The following is a 9,965-nucleotide window of genomic DNA, read 5'->3' as shown; positions in this document are numbered from 1 at the left end:
CGTTCTAAATTTTTCTGTTGAAGATTGAAAAAAGTCATATTTTGATTGTGAATATTTTCCATCAAGATAAACAGTTCCACTTTAAATATGAGTTTTCTCACTAAAGGAAAGAAAAGTTAAAGTTCTCTTCTGAAAATTTCTCAATGAAAAAAGTTACGGATCGATTCTAATTTTTTCAAAAATTAAAGGGTTCCTCTTGTTATTTCTGAACTTTCTAAGAAAAAGAGTTACAGATCGATTCTAATTTTTTCCAATGGAAATAAAAATGTTCCACATTAGTTCTGATTTTTCTCAAAGAGGAGAAAAAAATTTACAGTCCTGTTCTGTATTTATCGTAAAAGATAGAAAAAAGTTATACTATGATTGCGAGTATTCGCCATGAAGATAAAGAGTTTCACTTTAATTCTAAGATTTCAAAAAAAGTTACAGTTCAATTCTAATTTTTTCCGAAGAAAATAAAAAAGGTTCTAATTCAGTTCTTAATTTTCTCAAAGACCTAAAAAAGTTTATGTTCTGTTCTAAGTTTTTCCATAGAAGATAGAAAAAAGTTATACTTTGATTGTGAATATTCTCCTTGAAGACAAAAAGTTCCACTTTAATTCTAAGTTTTCTCAACAAAGTGAAGAAAAGTTCAAGTTCTCTTCTGAATTTTCTCAATGAAAAGAAATAAGTTACAGATCAATTCTATTTTTCCAAAAAAATAAAAAATTCCACTTCAGTTCTAATTTTTCTCAAAGAGGTGAAAAAAAAATTTAAATTTCTGTTCTTAATTTCTTATTAAAGATAGAAAAAAGTTATACTATGATTGTGAATATTCGCCATGAAGATAAAGAGTTCCTCTGTAATTCTGAGTTTTCTCAAAGAAGTAAAGAAAATTTCAAGTTTTCTTCTGAAGATAAAAACTTCCACTTTAATTCTGAGTTTTCTCAATAAAGTAAAAGTTCAAATTCTCCTCTAAATTTTCTCAAAGAAAAGAAAAAAGTTACAGTTCAATTCTAATTGTTTCCAAAGAAAATAAAAAAACTTCAGCTCCAGGTCTTAATTTCCTCAAAGACATGAGAAATTTTAACTTCTATTCTAAGTTTTTCCATAGAAGATAAAAAAGTTATATTCTGATTGTGAATATTCACCATGAAGATGAAAAGTTCCACTTTAATTCTAAGTTTTCTCAACGAAGTGAAGTTCTCTTCTGAATTTTCTCAATGAAAAGAAGTTACAGATCAATTCCATTTTTTTTCCAGAGAAAATAAAAAGATTCCACTTCAGTTCTGATTTTTTCTCAAAGAGGTGAAAAAAAAATTCAAGTTCTATTCCAAATTTCTTAGTAATGACTTAAAAAAGTTTTTTTTTGGTATTGAAAATTTACCATGAAGACAAAGAGTTCAACTTTAATTCTGAATTTTCTCAAAGAAGTGAAGAAAAGTTCAAGTTCTCTTCTGAAGATAAATCTTTCCACTTTAATTCTGAGTTTTCTCAAAAAGTGAAAAAAGTTCAAGTTCTCTTCTGAGTTTTCTCAAACAAAAAAAAGAAAAAGGTTATACTATGATTTTGAATATTCGTCATGAAGATAAAGAGTGTCACTTTAATTCAGAATTTTCTCAAAGAAGTGAAGAAAGGTTTAAGTTCTCTTCTGAATTTTCTGAAAGCAAAAAATAAGTTAAAGATCAATTCTAATTTTTCCCACTTCTGTTCTTAATTTTCTCAAGATATAAAAAATTTAAAGTTCTGTTCTAAATTTTTCCATAGAAGATGGAAAAAAGTTATAGTTTGATTGTGAATATTCTCCTTGAAGATATAAAGTTCCACTTTAATGCTATTGTAGCTAGTATAGAAGGAGAATACTCCATCAAGGGTACCAAAACCTTTGAAAATACTAATAATATAGGGTAAAATGTTGTTATTGTAGCTAGTTTAGAAGGAAAATACTCCATCAAGGCTACCAAAACCTTTGAAAATACTAATAATTTAGAATAAAATGTTGTTATTGTAGCTAGTTTGGAAGGAAAATGCTCCATCAAGGCTACCAAAAACCCTTGAAAATACTAATAATATAGGGTAAAATGTTACTTTTGTAGCTAGTTTAGAAGGAGAATGTGCCATCAAGGCTACCAAAACCTTTGAAAATACTAATAGTATAGGGTAAAATGTTGATATTGTAGCTAGTTTAGAAGGAAGGCTACCAAAACCCTTGAAAATACTAATAATATAGGGTAAAATGCTGATATTGTAGCTTTTTTAGAATGAGAATGTTCAATCAAGGCCATCAAAAACCCTTGAAAATATTAATAATATAGGGTAAAATGTTGTTATTGTAGCTAGTTTAGAAGGAAGGCTACCAAAACCTTTGAAAATACTAATAGTATAGGGTAAAATGTTGCTATTGTAGCTGGTTTAGAAGGAAGGCTACCAAAACCCTTGAAAATACTAATAATATAGGGTAAAATGCTGATATTGTAGCTTTTTTAGAAGGAGAATGTTCCATTAAGGCTACCAAAACCCTTGAAAAAACTAATAATATAGGGTAAAATGTTGTTATTGTAGCTAGTTTAGAAGGAAGGCTACCAAAACCCTTGAAAATACTAATAGTATAGGGTAAAATGTTACTATTGTAGCTAGTTTAGAAGGAAGGCTACCAAAACACTTGAAAATACTAATAATCTAGGGTAAAATGTTGATATTTTGGCTTTTTTAGAAGGAGATTGCACCATCAAGGCTAACAAAACCCTTGAAAATATTTATAATACAGGGTAAAATGTTGTTATTGTAGCTAGTTTAGAAGGAAGGCTACCAAAACCTTTGAAAATACTAATAGTATAGGGTAAAATGTTGCTATTGTAGCTGGTTTAGAAGGAAGGTTAACAAAACCCTTGGAAATACTAATAATATAGTGTAAAATGCTGATATTGTAGCTATTTTAGAAGGAGAATGTTCAATCAAGGCTACCAAAAACCCTTGAAAATACCAATAGTACGGGGTAAAATGTTTTTAGAGTAGCTAGTTTATAAGTAGAATGTTCCATGAAAGCGTTCAAAACCCTTGAAAACACCAATAAAATAGGGTAAAATGTTGATTTTTTAGCTAGTTTAGAAGGAGAATGCTCCACCAACGCTATCAAAACCCTCGAAAATACTAATAGTACAGAGCAGCATGTTGGTATTTTATCTATTTTAGAAGGACATTGCTCAATCAATGATGCCAAAAACCATCGAAAATATCAATGACATAGGCTAGAGTAAAATATTGCTGTTTTGGCTAGTTTAAAAGGAAATTGCTCCATCAAGGCTACCTAAAACCCTTGAAAATACTAATAATATAGGGTAAAATGTTGCTATTTTAGCTAGTTTAGAAGGAGAATGTTACATCTAGGCTACTAAAAACCCTTGAAAATAATAATAATATAGGGTAAAATGTTGCTATTTTAGCTAGTTTAGAAGGAGAATGCTCCATCAAGGCTATCAAAAACCCTTGGAAATACTAATAATATAGGATAAAATTTTGCTATTGTAGCTAGTTTAGAAGTAGAATGCTCCATCAAGGCTATCAAAAACCCTTGAAAATACTAATAGTAAATGTTGGTTAAATGTTGCTATTTTAGCTAGTTTAGAAGGAAAATGCTCAAAAAAGTAACAAAAAAATGGGGGGATGGGATCCAAAAAGTTGGAGGGAGGGTCAGACTTACCTTAACTGTTACGCGCTTTTTACTCTTTTATCGCTTTCAAACAATCCAATTAAAAAATATGAATAATATCTAGCTTTGTTTCATCCCATATGAAAGTTCTACTTCAAGAATATTTGATGCTGAGATAAGAGGATTTTATAAGCAATGTCCCATGGACAAATTGTGTCAGCAGATAGTACGCAGTTTTGACAACATCCTGTTACATAAATTCATGGTAAATTGATTGGAGGTCAAATGATGTCCCGGTCGTAATCTAACACTATCATTGACCTAGAAAGAAGTGTTTTATCTTTTTCTTCAAAGTTATTCGTACAGTTGTTAGTTTCAATGTTAGTTTCAAATGTTAGTTTCAAATGTTATTTTCAAATGTTACTTTCAAATGTTAGTTTCAATGTTAGTTTCAAATGTTAGTTTCAAATTTTAGTTTCGAGGTATAAACCCCGTCCCTACTCCTAGTCAATACCTCGCTCTTTAAGCCAAAGATTTTTAGTACTTTCATAAGAGCTATCTATTCTAATTAACGGCCTTTGAGATTAAGGGGTCATTTTTAAATAATTGGAACAAAATTTGAACTTTCGCTTAAAGAGCAAGGTATTGACTAGGGGGTGAACCCCCTAATATACTTATTAAAAATCTATGAATATAGAAGTTCGTTACGTAAGTTAATTCGTAAGTTACGTATATTTATTACTAATAAAACGTTCGTAAATAAAATTAAACAAGTTTTTAGAAAGCCATTTAACCAAATAAAAGTAAATTAATATACAAATTTTGTTTTAATTATTCATGTACGGTGAGCAAAAATCAAAACCTGCATTCATTCAAAAACGTTCAAAAATTAAATAAAAAACATGTTTTTTTAACTGAAAGTAAAGAACGACGTTAAAACTTAAAACAAACAGAAATTATTCCGTATATGATTTATTGAATTATTATATGATTTAACAGAATTATTCCGTATATTAGATGATTTACAATTTAATAAACCGACAAACTTAAGTTACTTTGATGGCTACGAATCATATGTTACACGTTTAATATAAAATATCTGTGAAATTCAACAAACTTAATTAAATGAGAATAAAATTCAAAGGTCAAAACAGGCTATTCAGTTTAACAAAGATTCTAAAGAGACATTAACTGCCTTGGGAGATATTGTTTATTGCCGTGATACAACCCCGATTGGTAAAAAATCTACCAATTATTCTTTTCGTGGACTATATTTAGTATTATCCAAACTGCATAAAAATGTTTTCTATTTGGCTTCTTTAAATCCAGGTGAATTAAGAAAAAGAACGTCAAATGCTAGGCTTCTTAAAAGAGTTGATCGCGAAATTTTTTTGAAACATAATCCTCAATATTCCAAAATTTATGAGAAAGAGATGAACCAGTATAAAGAAAAAAAATGATACCACACACCCTATTTGCGATGTTTGCTCCCAAGAGGAAACAGAAAATAGGCCATACAACCTTAGGTCTTACAAACCAAGCACTTATGTTATATTAGATAATAACCTACCCTTTTCTAGTTAATTTACTCCAGAATCCCTAAAAAGCCCTTCTCATACCGAAGAACAATTATTTCGTTTATCTCCAGTATCGATATGCACAATAGAATGTTAACTTATGAACCACAAAATATTTTAATTGACACTGATAATGCTAACGAAACAGAAGGCACTAATATTTTTCCAAGTACTCCTAGTGCTGAACTATCACAAATTGCTGAAGAACCCAAAACATTCAATGAAGGTGAATGCTCTGTAACTATTTCTTCAGCTAAAGAAAGTGAAATTATATTGTCAACCTCGACTTCAAAGGTTAAAATGAATGCAGATCAAAGCAAAACAAAACGAGAAGAAAATCCCTTTTATTCCTTAAGAAAATTAAAATAGTTAAAAACGGAAAGTGCTCGATTCCTTCTTTTGGTTGAAACGAAAAGTAGAAATTCAAGTTGTGCGTAAAAGTCAAGAATTTGAGACCTCTAAAATCATTTTGTGGTGGAATTTTTCAATCTAAAAATTTCAGAATAAGGATCAATGGCTTTTATATTTTCATATGATATAGCCAATTCCTGCATTAATAGAAACCAAATTATTCATTATCCTTCTATTGGTAAAGTACCTGTTTTTTTTTCTTTCTATGTATCATGTTATTAAGTTAGTGTTACTTTTGATTTAGTAAGCTGAAGGAATTTAGTATTAAATATGATTATTTTCAGATTGGTTGCTTTACGATGAAAATTATTGTTATAATTAGTGTCTTCCTTAATTTGGGAATATTGGCTAAGGATTCAACCGTGTCACTAGATTGACAACAATCTTTTGTTCGCAGAGGCATAGGCTTCCAATATTTGAGCGGGCTTTGAACTGGATCGAGCGGAAACCGCAAACTTATTTTCTTCCTTAGTGTAGAAAAGCTTAAAAACACGGCTTCGCTGCTTAAGGTTCAGGTGGGAGGTATGCTGAATATTCTTAGAGAAAAGAAACTAAATTTTGAAAATGTTGTTTTTGATCAAGATGTGGAAACTCTTAAAGGTATTATAGCATCTAGGACAAATCGTCACCACAATCTATTGAATAATGTAGATTTATCTATTAATCAATTCCAGGAACTCTTGGAAATTAAGAAAAAGACATTTATTTCTGAACTTGACCTTATTTCAAATATCATAGAAGAATTCGAGTTTAATATGGTCAATCCTAGTAAGAAAAGGGCTTCTATTTTACCTATAGTGGGGCAGATTAATGGAGTTCAATTTGGTTTAAGTTCTACAAGCATTGTGAAAAAATTATCCGACAAATTGGAAAAACTTAGCAATGACCAAAAAAGTTGCCAAAATCACTTCTGTATCAGCGTCGGTAATTTCAGAATTAGAAATTTCTCTTAACAAATTGCGTAACGAAACTTTAGACCATTTAAGCCAATCGTTTAAAACCTTTGAATGTGAAGTGCCTGAAAATGCTTTGAAAGTAACTTCTTCCTTAATTGTAAATTTCGCTCAAATACAAAATGTGGTTGAAAAATTAACTTCTAATTTTTCAAATAAATTACAAAGTTTTCCCTTTCATTTTCGAACAATTGTCCAAAAGCCTGATTCAAGTATTAAATGGTGATTTCCCTGTTGGGATTATTTCCCCAGTTAAGCTTATATCTTACTTGAAGTTTGTGCAGCAAAGCCTACCTAAAGGTTTTGAGTTGGCTATTAAGGATTTTAGAATTGGCTTGATTATAGAAACCTTAAGCGTGTGGACTGTAGTTTGGAATTTGTTTTAATTAATATTTTGTTTGTTTGCGAATTTCCTCTTTCCAAAATTCTAGATTCCTTTCAACTCTATAAGACTTTTGAGGCCCCTGTTGCTATAAAGAATTCCCTTACTGCTAGTTTTAAGCAGATATATTCAGTAATTACCAATGGAGAACCTTATATTGGAATAGGAGGAGATGAATCAAGTTACATAATGCTAGATGAAGGTTTCATGTCATCTTGTTTTTACGTAAAGTCAAAAATTATTTGTAAAAGACGCTTTGTCATACATGAATTTCCGTCATCTAACTCCTGTGCATTTTCTGTATTTTTTAATAAGACAGACTTGGAAAATTTAGTTTGTAAGTATAATTTAAAAACTTTAGACTCGCTTTTTATTCATTCTCTGTCTGATAGCCAATTTTATTTTGCCGAAGGTGCAGCAAATAATCCTATTTCTATTAAATGTTTGAAAGGGAATCAATATAATAAAACATTTTCGTATAGATTAAGCATGAATAACTCCTTAATAGTAAATATTCCAGATGAGTGCTCAGTTACCTTTGAATACTTTAGAATCAATGAGGAATTCTTTAGTTTTAGTTTATATAATATATCTGCCAATCTCCCAAGTTTAAAAATGGACTTTCATACTGTTATTTTGGAGATATTAGGACACAGTTCAGATTTATTTAAGACTTAAATAGACTTAGAAAATTCAGCCGTCACAAATTTTAAATGGAAGGAAGGATTCTTTTAATATCCCAATTTCAGAATTGAATGAGTTGAGCAGAGATATTTCTGCTAAGGCTGTAGAAAAGAAAATTGTTGCCACTGGCATTTCTATTATGACTTTGATTATTATCGTCTTATTTACCTTTGTAGGTTTTCTAAGCTGGAGATTAAAGCAAATTTGGTATAAATTGCTTGCTGAGAGAGAATCTAATTTGTCCTTAATCTAACCACGACAAATAATTAAAAATTTCTTTAGGTAGGCTCCTTATTTGCAAAAAAAAGAAAAAAAAAACGGTTATCGGATTTAGGCTCTTTTCAGGCTATCAATTAAGTAATCTTTTTTGTTGTAAGTGAGATTCAACATCCCTTAAAAATACTATAAAGGCACATATGGCTGGCATAAGGGAAATGTAATCATTGATTCTTACTTTAATTAAATTATAATGACGTTATTGAAGACCGAAGAGTTTGACGAAAAAAAAATATATACAGAGACCATTCATATATAATTTTTTTTAAACTGTTCAACTGCTATGACAACTTAGCCTCTCAAATTGTATTATGTTTAAATGTTATTTCATTTAATTTACATGTATGTTAGTGATATTTACTTAAACATTTATTATTTGTGATTGTGTGATTTGTTGTGATTTATTCGACAGGTTAAGTGAAATAGCAGTAATATTTAATTTTGTTGACCCTGGTTACAGAAGGATCTTTAAAGCTAAAATGTTGTCTATTATTCGATTATTGTTAATTAATTTTTCTTTGGACGCAAGCTTAATAGGAAAGAGCGGAATTGTAAGAATTTCTTGTTTTGCATGTATAACTTTAATCCGGGTCGTTTACTAAGGGATAAATCTCTTCTTGTTATCGCCTTGGAAGTATTTTTGTTTGTATAATTACCTCTTGTACCTCTTTTGTTTGTTTGTGTAATTATTGTTCCTTGTATAACTTATTACAAGGGTAAATATAAAACTTATTTCAGTAATCGGAAATGTATAGTTCTAGTCCCCGTTTTAAGAGCCAAAAGCAATCAGATGGCAACTAGCCCCCCCCCCTCTAACACCCTGTTTACTCCAAGTGTGCCCGATCGAATTTTTTAGATAAACATTTTTCAAAATCAAGGAGGCACACTTGTGCCTCTATAAAGAGGCGACCCACCACAATGTTAAGCGATTTCAGGTCCTAGAGGTCGCAGAGAGACGGCGGTAATTGCATTTTGTAGCCCAAGCTCAAACTAAGAAACTTGCAAAATTTCATCCTCCTCCGACTTTATCTTCATGGGGTAAACTGGGCCGGAAGTTTGGACCCTCCCACCACAGCCCCCTTTAACGTTGTCCGATTGGGCTGAAATTTAGAGGTTAAGCTTTCCTAGGGCCCGGGAGCTTATCCTCGAAATTTCAGCTCAATCCGATCACTCCTTCCCTGTTTTCAAAAAACCAAATATAGCCACTTAAAATTCATCTCTTTTTTTTTTCTTAGCCACGCCTACAGGCCACAGTTGGCACCGGATCCGGTTGAATGAGGACTCATTCGAAGCAGAATTCGACCTGTTAGGGCCTTTTGATATTTTCAGACCGAAAAAATTATCCCCCGAATTTACATTTACGAAAAACCTCGTTTTCCTATATTAGCCCATGTTAATTTTTCCCTCCACAACCCCCCTTTAACGTTGTCTGATCGGGCTGAAATTTAGAGGATAAGCTTTCCTGGGGCCTGGGAGCTTATCGTCGAAATTTCAGCTCAATCTGATCACTCCTTCCCTGTTTTCCAAAAACCACATATCAAGATTTTTGGGAATTTGCTTGCGTCGAAAATACCTTCTATTTGCTAAACAACAATTACTATTGTGTTTGTATAGTCCAGCGGCTGAGACTTCAGACTTTCAGGCGGAAAACTCGGGTTCGATTCACCATCAGAGCAACTTTTTTATATACTTTGAAAAGAAACTCAGTTTCTTTTTTAAATTATTTGAAAAAAATTACGTTTTCTAAAGAGTTAAAGAGGCTGAGTTACAAGGTCGACCCTTAAAACGTACAGGGATTAGGAGGCACAGTTGGGGGGCTGTTAAAGAGGCTGAGTCACAAGTTCGAACCTTAAAACGTACAGGGATTAGGAGGCACCCTGTACGACGTGATTTGAGTATTCAGGAATTAAAAGCCTTAACACAAGAATGTTCAAGAGCGGGGGGTTTGGGGGCGGCAGCCCCCAACTTTAACTCCTGACACGATCAGCTAACAGTTAGTCAAGCAATAATAAGTAATAAACTGTACAAAAACGTGCAGAAATTATTTGAAAAAA

General features: G+C 31.4%; 1 pseudogene; it reads left to right on the top strand.

Moving 5' to 3' along the window:
* The first annotated feature begins 5,906 nt into the window (after window positions 1–5,906).
* Window positions 5,907–7,888, top strand: LOC148942720 (uncharacterized; annotated as a pseudogene).
* The last annotated feature ends 2,077 nt before the right edge of the window (window positions 7,889–9,965 follow it).

The sequence above is a fragment of the Artemia sp. Qi Xiang Cuo genome, chromosome 16 (genome assembly GCF_049724085.1).
Source record: "Artemia sp. Qi Xiang Cuo chromosome 16, ASM4972408v1, whole genome shotgun sequence".
Taxonomy (NCBI): Eukaryota; Metazoa; Arthropoda; class Branchiopoda; order Anostraca; family Artemiidae; genus Artemia; species Artemia sp. Qi Xiang Cuo.
This window is presented reverse-complemented; position numbering and strand designations above follow the sequence as displayed.